Source organism: Perognathus longimembris, chromosome 16, assembly GCF_023159225.1.
Source record: "Perognathus longimembris pacificus isolate PPM17 chromosome 16, ASM2315922v1, whole genome shotgun sequence".
NCBI lineage: Eukaryota > Metazoa > Chordata > Mammalia > Rodentia > Heteromyidae > Perognathus > Perognathus longimembris.
This window is the reverse complement of record NC_063176.1, coordinates 1,772,925-1,784,343: the sequence shown is the minus strand read 5'-3', so window position 1 is coordinate 1,784,343 and position 11,419 is coordinate 1,772,925.

Below are 11,419 nucleotides of genomic sequence, written 5' to 3'. Positions count from 1 at the left end.
CATACCATTTACATCTCAGAAGTATCCATGACCTCAGAAGTGTGTGTCCTGTTTTCTTCATCGTTCAGAAAAAAAAAAACACCTCGAAATGAATAAGTATGGGAGACAAGTTATGAGAATAAAGTCTAGCTGAGCACTAGATCTGTTATCTGAGAATTGTGGTTTGAAGCCAGCCCATGCAGGAAAGTCTATCGGACTCTTAGCAGTAAACTATGTGAGCATTAGCCTTCTGTGTGGGGAATACAGACTCAACTAGAGCGATGGGTGGGGTGTTGTTGAGGGGAGGGATCAAGGCTGGACGCCGCTACTGTGTGAAACACGATGAGTCCACATCGCCTACTGCTGCACACGTCAGAAGTTCAAGTCAAACTCTGATCACGCAGAAGCTAAGGCAGAGGCGAGGTGAAGAGTGGGGATGTCCACAGGATGAGCTCAGAATCAGGGGAAGGAGCCACGGTGCTGTCTGGATGACGGAAAGCTGGCTAGAGAGCACCGGATAGAACCTGGGGCAGCGATTCAGACAGAAGTCCACTGGTGATAGGAAGCCAGGAACACCAAGTAATTAAGGGGGTTGACGTTTAACAAGGCCTAATTTCAAATCCCCGCTCCATCCAGACCTCAGATGTATTACCTCTCAAAACTCTCGTTTTCATGAGTGATTGGGGGCTAATTACGTGTCCCTACTAGCTTGCTGTGAGGATTCAGACACAGAGTGTGTAGCCTGGGCCTACTTCATGTTTCATACAGAGTGAATACTCCTTTCCTTGTGTCCTCTGTCATTACCCCGATTTTGAGTCATCTTTACTGCTGCTTTAGGTGTCCCCGTCTTAAAGTGACTTGGTTCTATGGGTGGACAGCAACAAGGGCGAAGTCACTGTGTGGCTCAGGCTGTTGGCTCGACGGTGGGAGGCCGGCTCTCGGCGAGGAAGACCTCGGCTCCGTCCTAGGCACGAGGCTTTTTGAGCAGTTGACTTCTAATTTCTTTGGAATGAGAAATTGTCCTTAATCATTCCTTCAGTGCTATGTTTTCGATCAGAAATGGGTTTTAATTCCAAATATAGTATTATTTGATAGCTTGGCCTGTCTTTTACCCTCTACCCTGTAGTAACCAAGGTAATAACAGTTACTAAATAATGCATAAATTTGTGAAGAATCTGTAAAAGTATTTTAATGCTTCAAATTCAAAAAGTGGGACTAGCAAATAAGTGAGATAATCCATGGATTGGGTGATATCTCTTCTCTTAATAACATGGAAGATGGGTTTATCTTTCAGATTTTCATTGAGACGAATGTTTAAATGTAATTCAAACTTCTCATGAGGACCACAAGGCTATCATTCTTGCTGGGCTACACAGTGGGGTTTTTTTGTTGTTGTTTTTTTGTTTTTCCAAACTACTCTTCCCATCTCCTACCACATTTTCTAAGTAGAATGCAAGATGGTATAGAGTCTCCAAAAATGCTCCATGTTCTAAAGATTGCATACAGTATTGCTTTTGCTTAGCAACTGCTCAGTGCTAAGAAATAATGCTAAGGGCAGCGATTACTGGGCCATTCTTCCATGGAACTGGCTCTCAATTGGAATCACAGGAGCTAGTTGAGATAATATGACATCATTGATGTAGTAATGTAGTAAGAATCACAGCTGCAGTAATTATTGTCCTGTTTGATTGCTACCAGATATAGGACAACAGAGTCCCAGTGTAATTCCTTCTCTTCCTATAATTTATGCCTTGGAATTCAGCTTTGGTAATCAATTCACACAACAACCATGTACTTAGTACTTGTGTATATGCAAGACATTCAACTAGAGACAGCAGGATATTCAAATAGCAGGAAGATGTCATTAGAATCTGACATTGAGAAGAAAACACTGTGTGTGTGTGTGTGTGTGTGTGTGTGTGTTCCTAGAGATCAAACTCTGGATCTCTACAATGTTAGCCAACTGCTCTAACACTGAGTTACTCCTATAAAGCCCAAATTAACTTTAAATCATCACTAACAGGGCCAATAGCTAGTATTTATTGAAAAAAATACATGCTGGTAAATGTGTCTAATTTCTTTCACTTTATTAATTTATTTAATATTCATAAAAACTTAGCATCTTACTTTACACAAGAGAAAGCTTCCTCATCTCTACATAATTACATTTCGGCAGCTAACAACCTGTCCTTAATGTATCAAGTCTCTCTCCAGCACAAAATGCAATAGCTAAAGAACTGTGGGGATTTCAAAGATGGAATGAAAACCATCTGTACCTGCAAGCCAGGACTTCTCAAGTGATACGATTCAGAATTAAAGGCTGAACCGCAGTTAGGATTCCAACATATCAAGATAACTTGATAATAACCAAAGTCGGCTGAAAAGAGCAAAATCTGCCAATCAACAAGGGATGTATTAGAGAAAATGCTTTGCTAGATGATTAACAAGTCAGTGGTGACTCAACGGAAGAATTTTGCAGACATTCTTTGAACACAGTGGGCACATTACCGGAAACCAAGATGAAGGGCTAAAAATGATAGAAACAGGAAGTTCAGATTACTCCTTCAAAATATAAGACAATGAAGGAAGGGTGAGACTGTTAAAGACAGGGTGTAGGATTTTGTGGAAATGAAGTAGAGAAGACGTGAGTATGGTGAGAAACAGAGGAAAGGTGGCATTAGAAGCTCAGTAAAGATTCAAAAGAGAACTATGAGTGATTGGGCAGTTAAAGAAAGCAAGCAAGAAAAAGAGCCAAAGGGAGAGAGCCATTTTTCTAAGTAATACCAATGGAGAACAATAAATGAGAAATGGAAGGGGTATGATAGAAACCACTAATGACTTAAGCAAATTTTCATTTTTTAGAAAAATATTAGGTAAATGCATTAAATAAAGGATGCTTTGTGACATTTACAATATGTACATAATGTATTTTGTTCTATATGCAAGACTCTCAACTCGAGATAATAAACTATTTAGATAAGAGGAGGGGTCATTCTAGCTTTAAGAATATAGGAATCTGATATTAAGAAGAAAATACACTGTGTGTATGTGCGTGTTTGTGTGTGTGTGTGTGTGTGAGTGAAAAAGAGAGAGAGAGAGAAAGAGAGGGATCAAATGATCAAATTCATCCTATCTATGTATTTCTCTACCTTAATCCATCTTCCTCCTCTTTAATAAATTTTGATGGGTTTCATCATGCTATATATATATTATAGCTTTATGCTATCCACCCCGTCATTATCATCCTCATCTCTCCTTCACATACTAGTTCCCCCTCCCCAGCAATCCTCCTTTTATAATCATGTCATATTGCTTTTGATGATTTTAGGTCTTGAATCTTCATGTGCGTGGAAGCACGTGATGTGCTATTTGTATTTCTTAACTTGCCTCGTCTCCCTTAATATGATGAAACAATTTTCCAGGGGAAAACATAATGTCATTTTTCTTTACAGAGGAATTATTTATTCCATTGACTATATTGCTGCATTCTCTTTCATCATTAGCTGTGAAGCGTCTAGGTTGTTTCTGAGACTTAGCTATGACAAACCGTCCTGCCATAAACATGGATATTGAAGTATCTCTCTTGCACATTGAGCAGTACTTCCTAAAATGTTCTGACTTAAGAATGAAGCACATTTCAGTGCATTGTCTTTCCCTGGTGTTTTTATTACATGTCACAGAATCATTACAAAGTTGTGGGGTCTTCTAACATAATAAATATTAACTAATTTTAGCCAAATGTTTTACAAAGATTTTTACAAAGATTTTTGTAAGTACACTAAGTATAAAATATATTTGATATGTACTGAATACCAAATATACTAAATATCAAGTATTTTAAACATCAAAAGTGCAGGACTGATGGGTTGAGAAATGGTTTCTTCCTCTTACTTTTCTCTATGAGAAGGAGAGAAGTCAACATGTGAAGAAGTGATCAGTTTTACAGCAGGAAAAGCTTGAATGTATTGAAAGTTGTTACTCAGGGGCTGGGAAGCTCAGGCAACACTTCCAGAGAAAATAAAACTCAAGGTGAGATTCTTCAGAGAACTGACCCAGACTGTACGCCAAATGCCAGTCAATCTGAGCTAATGTGTCATAGAAATATTTCGAGCTGGGGACCCACTGGTGATCAGGAGATTGTGGTTGGAAGCCAGCCTGGGCAAGAAGTCCACAAGGTTCCATTGAGTCCCATCCCTAGGAAACAAGCGGGAGGTGTAGCCTCAGTGGTAGAACACCAGCCATGAGCAAGCACGCTGAGAAAGAGCAAGAGAGAAAGAGAAGAGAGAGAGTGAATTACTGAGTTCAAGATCTGGAACAGGAGAGAAAAAATAAAAACAAAACCAAAAACTCTTTTCCTACCGTCCAATGGTTGAAGTTTCCCATTTGGGCTTTTTGGGGTGGTTCATTGGAGCTGAGAGTTTCCTGGACATTCCTGCCTGGGCTGGCCTGGAATTGAGATCCTCAAATCTCAGCCTCCTGAGAGGGTAGGGCGCTGGTGGCCAGCCTGAAATCACAGCTGGTGCGCAGCAGAGTTTGGTTTGTGTTTTCACTTCCTGTGTCTGTGCTGATCCTGGGGCCTGAACTCGGTGCCTGGAAGCCGCCAGGCTAGCACTGTGCTATTGTGAGCCGCGGCTGTCTTCTGCTTGTCAGCGGTGCATTGGAGATCCGAGTCTCAGGACATTTCCGTGCCTCTCTGCTGTTTCTCAGGACATTTCTGTGCCCCTCTGCTGCTTCACGCCTTCTCTTGGGAACACCTACCGCCTGGGCGCTGTGATGATTGCTCTCGGAACTTTTGGGATTGTCTTGCATCTCCTGAAACTAAAATCAGTATGGGATGCTTGTTAAGGTCAGCAATTGTATCTCACAGTGATGTCTCGGTGTTTCCTGGACTCATTTGAATTCCATGAAAGATAGGAGTAATTTTCTTCAAGTCTTATGACTGAGCTTAAATCAGATTATAAGGTGGGAGGACTTAAACCATGACTTCCCAATAGTGATGCCGGATCTTTTCTCCTTCCAACTGGTTTTTTTTTTTCTTATTTTAAGGAGATTTGACATCTTTGTTGTTTATTTCCCTCATTTGAAAAGAGGAAAGTTTCATAAATGTGGTTTGGGTCTTGTAACAGAGAAGTCTCCATAATCTGAAAAATTGTCTGGATTTTCAGGTTTCTAAATCACTGTATTGTTTTCTTGAGTTCATGTCTACTAAGTTGTAAACAAAGGGAAGAAAATTAAACACACACACACACACACACACACACACACACACAGAATAAAGATGTCCAAGTAAAGACCCTAGAAAGGTTAGAAAACTGGAGCAACCTATTTACAAGCGGAAGTACTTGTACATACCTCGAGGACAGGATCTTTGCTGTCACTGTAGAATATTTTAGTGTGTTTGCACACTTGCTGAATCTTGTGCAGGGGACCCCAGATCCTTAAAGTACTGGTGAGCCCACAGGTCGAGTCCACCTTTGTAGGATGAAAAGAATCAAGCCCAGAGATCTATACAAGATCGGACACAAAAAATCATTTTTATATTCAAAACTAGAGTTTGTTTCCAAAATACATAGTTCAACCATTTTTATCTCCATGTTTAAGGAAAAGAGAAAGCTGTCTGTTTGTTTAAAAAAATGTATTTATTTAGGACCATTCTGGGGCTGAAGGGACCGCAATCTCTGAAAGGCATAAATGTCAGAATTTTCTTCAAAGCCGACCAAATGATTTTAAATGCAGACGTGGGCGAGAACAATTTTGCATCCTGTCGCCTAATAAAATATATATATATATTTTTTTTTTTTGGCCAGTCCTGGGCCTTGGACTCAGGGCCCGAGCACCGTCCCTGGCTTCTTTTTTGCTCAAGGCTAGCACTCTGCCACTTGAGCCACAGCGCCGCTTCTGGCCGTTTTCTGTATATGTGGTGCTGGGGAATCGAACCTAGGGCCTCGTGTATCCGAGGCAGGCACTCTTGCCACTAGGCTATATCCCCAGCCCCGCCTAATAAAATATTAACCATGTATGCAAATATATCCTTACGGAACTGTAGGCTTATAAGTGAGTAGATCTGAACTGGTATGTAGTTTTATTTTCTAAGTCAAATACACAATGTCAGTCATAAAGACTTTAAAAGTTACTGTTGCAGTGACTCCACTAGCAAGGCCTTACCTGTCTCTTAGTGATACAGTTACATAGAGAAAAAAATCCTGGGGTTGAGGATGAACAATACTGGCCTAACAGGACCTAGGTTGGAGTTCCCTCTATAGCAGCTCAGATTTCTTTTGTGACATTCTACTTGATTTTTTTAGATGCCTTGCCTCCCAGGTATACATAAACAAGGATTTCTAGGTGCTGTTTACTAATATTTATATAGAGGAAGCAAATGCTGATAACTTAGAGCTCATCAAAAGGCAAGATAGTTTTCTGCTTAAGCATTTATTATGTATGTCTTGTCTTTTTCCACCCCTGAGACTATTAATATTAAATACTTAGAGGAGCCCATAAATCTACATGCAATTACATACTTTACCAGGGAACTATAAAGTTCCTAAAATGAAATGTGTTCAATTGCATGCCTGCTTTTCTGTTTCCCGAGACATAAACTGTTTTGTTGAACAGATGCCGATATCATGGACGGCTTTCTGGAAGCTCGCAATTTAGCTATAAAAACGTTGCTTAAGGAGCAGCAACATTAATGTAGGCACATGTCCATGCAGGCCGTGCGACTAGGTGTTAGCTAAACTTGGGCAGTTCTTTGAGTAGGCAAAGCTGCATTCCTAATTCATCATCACGACGTGTGTAATTAGCGCTGTGTGGGTTTGTGCAGGGGGAGGCTCTCCTGTCATTAGGCATAACTCCTGGCAAGTGTAGGCAACAGCAGCCTCAACCGCAGTCAGGCTTCTAGCAGCAAATAGGTTTGATCCTGTGATTGCTAATGGATTCTTCACGGGATTCTGTGGAAGGGACTTTATAGATGGCATTTTGATGTCACAAAATAATAAAAATAAACCAAGTGCTTTTCACAGGCACAGTAAGCAATTAAAAAAAAGGAAAGCTCCCCAAAGCAAGAAAGACAAATATAATTTTCTCCTTAATGGGAAGACCATAGCATAGAAAGTTCTTCTTAGGGAAAGAAAGTAAAGCCTATCTACCAAGAGAGGTGAAAGGTCCTTGAAAATCATCAGAGACTATGAAACTGCAGGAAAAAAAATGGACCGTAGGAAAAATATGAGAGCATATATATGAATACATGTATATCACGTGTTTTGTATATAGAATAAGAATACATTGTTATATGCCATCTATAATACTATACACACGCACACATTGCATATAGTGTATCTGTATAACAAAACCCTACACTTGAGCTGCACCAGGGGGTTACAGGTAAAGAAATGTCGTCAGTGGTGCGGGATTTGGAGGGAGGTTGAAGAGTTTGAAGAGAAGCTGCCTGATTTGGATCTTATCTCTGTCTTTGAGCCATAAGGATCTTAGAAAAATTCTTTATTCTTTTTGTTTTAGTGTCGTCTATACAATGGAAATTTAAAAAATTGTTTATCTCATGGAGTTATTTTGAGGCAGATAGAAGCAAGTGTATTTAAAACTACTGAACGAGTTAAAAATGCTCAGAATGAGTATTTGGTGTTATCACCATTTGGCAAATCCCATTAAGTTAAGAACTAACATCCACTTTCATGTTCCTTTCTTCATATCACTCTGATTTTTAATGAAGTCACAATAAAGAACATGTTTGAAAATGCATCCAACTTATTTAGCCGATTAGCAGATGTAGTCATCTACATCACTCAGTACTCAAATGGTATGTGATTTTCTAAGGCATTAGAATCCATTTTAATTTGACAATGTCCTTCAAATTATCAGGTTAATGATTAAGAGTTTACTATTCGGGGCTGGGGATATAGCCTAGTGGCAAGAGTGCCTGCCTTGGATACACGAGGCCCTAGGTTCGATTCCCCAGCACCACATATACAGAAAACGGCCAGAAGCGGCGCTGTGGCTCAAGTGGCGGAGTGCTAGCCTTGAGCGGGAAGGAGCCAGGGACAGTGCTCAGGCCCGGAGTCCAAGGCCCAGGACTGGCCAAAAAAAAAAAAAAAAAAAAAAAGAGTTTACTATTCAATAAAGTCTAGAACTTGATCACTTTTTATATTATTCCATCTCTTTAATTGTATGCTGAAAGAAAATAAGAGAAATTTCCTTTCGGAGTTCTTAAACCAATCTAATAATGGATTGATTCATAGGAAAAATACCTCCCTCAATCTGTAAAGCAGGCTATTTAAATGAAGAAAAGAATCATTACATTCTCTATGCTCTGTATTTTTCTTTGTTTCTGATTTCATTGAAAGATTCTTCTTTTAAAATTTAGTGGAGAAGAGGGTTGAAGATTGCATCTGTCATCTCTATATCTATTTAACCATATGATTACAGAGACATTCAACAAATACTTGGTAAGTTAACAAGTAGTTGCTAATAGATTTACCTAACTAGCATTGTTTATTACAGATAGAAATGTGGACTATGGGTTAAAATTCAAAAGTTTCTGCTCCATAAAGGTTATGAACAAATACAGCACCCAGAATTTTGCTTGCATATTTATGCTTTGTTTTTCTTTTCATAATCCATCATTTTGACTTATTATATGTTAACCAATTATTACTCAAGCAGAGCTTGCTAAAAGAGCCCTAGAGGATCAACATGAGAATACATTCAGACTAAATAATGATTTCTCAGTACTTTTTACTAGTAAAGAATGCACATACTTTGAATATTAAGTCTAACAGCCTTTGTTGAACACTTGCCTTTTGATTTGTGTTTGTCTTTTCAGGTGCTCAAATTGAATCTAGTATCTCCAGAATGGGAAGCACCATTTTACAAATACATTACTTATTTACTTATTTAGACAGTCCCTGAGCTTGAATTCAGGGCCTGGCCTATGACCCTGAGCTTCTCTGTGTTCAAGGCTAACCTTCTACCACTTGAGCCACAGCGCCACTTGTGGCTTTTTCTGAGTGGTTTATTGGAGATAAGTCTCATTTTCCTGCCTGGGCTGGCTTTGAACCATGATCTCAGATCTCAGCCTCCTAAGTAGCTAGGATTACAGGAGTGAACCACTTCAATTATTTAAAAAGCAACCCAAAACCATTTTGCCTAAGTGACTATTGCTAACAACTGGCTAATAAGGGACTTAAAGCATCTTGTGTTATGTAAAAACTAATCCACCAAAAAGACCTATGCTATTTTTCAGAAAGCAGTGATTTTATAATAAACAAATGCCAGTTTGGGTCAGGAGAAATGTTAATTTGAAAGAGAAAAGCAGGAGATGGAAGAATTACAATGTTTTTGTAAGTCCTTGTCTATTGCTAAATGCTGGCTCTATGTGTAGGCTTAGCGTCTTAGAGTTTGTGCAGCTATAAGCAATGGAGTTTAGTGCAGGGCCTGAACATCAGTACTCCTGGCCTAGGACTCCTTAAGGTATTTTTTTCTCCCCTTTCTTTTCTTTTTCTTTTTTGTGCTAGGAGAACCCTTTTTAACATAACATAAAACAATTACTTTCACAGCCAGTCCAATAGTGCTCTTATGTTTGTTAGGTACAATGAAGAGCTGCATAGGAGAAAGCCACCAACACTTTAGTGTCCATTTGTAATAAATACATTTTGCTAATCACAATAGACACAATGTATTTTAATAGTAATAATAGTTATAGTGTCTAGATTATGTTTCGATTTGCTAACTCCTTGGAAAGAAATACAAATTTCTGTCAAACTGAAAATGCTGATCTGATTGATGCTTGGAAGTCATTTCTTAAATGGAAAATTCTGCATGACCTGGTTATTTTTTTCTTCAACTAGTCTAGTCTGTCTTCAAACGTGTTTTGTGCCTCTAAGAGGAAACATGATTGTACTTCATACTATGCAGTATATCTATTTAAATGAACTTAATGAAAATTGTTACCAATTATTAAAAAAAAAAAGAATACTATTTTGCGGAGGCAGTGGCAAATCTTCCCCGATGTGTCATGGTGGAGTCATTCTCAAAAAGTAATGGCTAGAAAATTGAGTAAACATAGAACCAAGAAAGAAAAGATTTCTTCACCCTGTGTTAAAAATCACCTTGTTGGAGAGCACAGTGCTGTGGAAAATTTTGGGACACGCGTGAGGATTTTTTTTCCCACACTGTTAATAGCTCATGCTTGTAGTCATCAGCCACCAAATGGAAAAAAAAAATCGTCGTTTTGATCATATCATTGTGGTAGAGTTGACTCTTGCCAGTTGTTGTTATCATGACCCCATTTTTTCTCATGACACCCCCCTTCCTCTTTCTTTGGAGCACAGGACACAACACTATTTGATGAAACTGGGATGAATGAATAATTCTTCCCGCAGCTCCTAGCAGATACCTGAAGGTGTCGCTATGCAGAACTGGGAAATGGTCCCAGGTGGCACCCCGTTCTTTCCAAGTATGCTTTTAGTGCCCAGACATTTGAGCTATGCCCCCCCAACCCCGCTCCAGATCTGCTGTGTAGGGTAAAAGCTATTATCAACCAGACAGTTTCTACTTCTAATTTGTTAAACATTGCTATAGATTGTTCATAAAAAATAGCCTATTTTTTTTTTTCTTGAGTCCATTCTCCTTCGACAGAACCCAACAGTGAGAAGTCACTGTGAGGTTTCCTTGACAGGGTCAAAGCTAGACTTGAGAACCCAGCCCACGTCTATCTTAATTTTCATCAATTAACTTTTTATCATTTATTTTAGTGTCCACCTATGTGGCACCAACATCCTGTGCTTAGTAGGTGCTTTAAAGGAGCTCTAGCTCTACTAGGTATTGTGCTAAGTGCTTACATTATCTTCCAAGGCGTGAAATACGATTGTCCCTGATTTACATATAAGTAAACAAAAAGAATTAAAGTGAGTTGTTCAAGGACTCCCCTACACATTCTAAATCCTGAGTACTGAAAGAAGCCTGAAGTATTAATTGCCAGGAAGAGATTCTGGTGGTTGAAATATATTGAAGTTTGTGATGGTGGCACATCCCTGTAATCTCGTAACCCCAAACTCTTTGGAGGTAAAAATAAAACAAACAAACAAACAACAACAACAAAAAAAACAGAAGGACCTAGACACTGAAGCCACCCTGGCATGAACTGTCTTCAAAGCAACAACAAAGAATCTAGCACCTTTTTCTGTCACGAATGAGGCACGAGTACAGATTGCTAGTGCTGAAAACAAGCAAAAGAAGACAAACACACACAAAGTCCTTGCAGTAAGGGAGACACACATTGTCTACTGCTACTAGTAGTACTGCAACTACAGTAGGTAAAATTAAGAATAAAACGGTAGGGAGTTCACATTCATCACCTTCCACTTTCTAGTCAGATGGTGCCATGTTACATCTGCTCTTCATTTTCAGGCCCTGCAGGGGAACA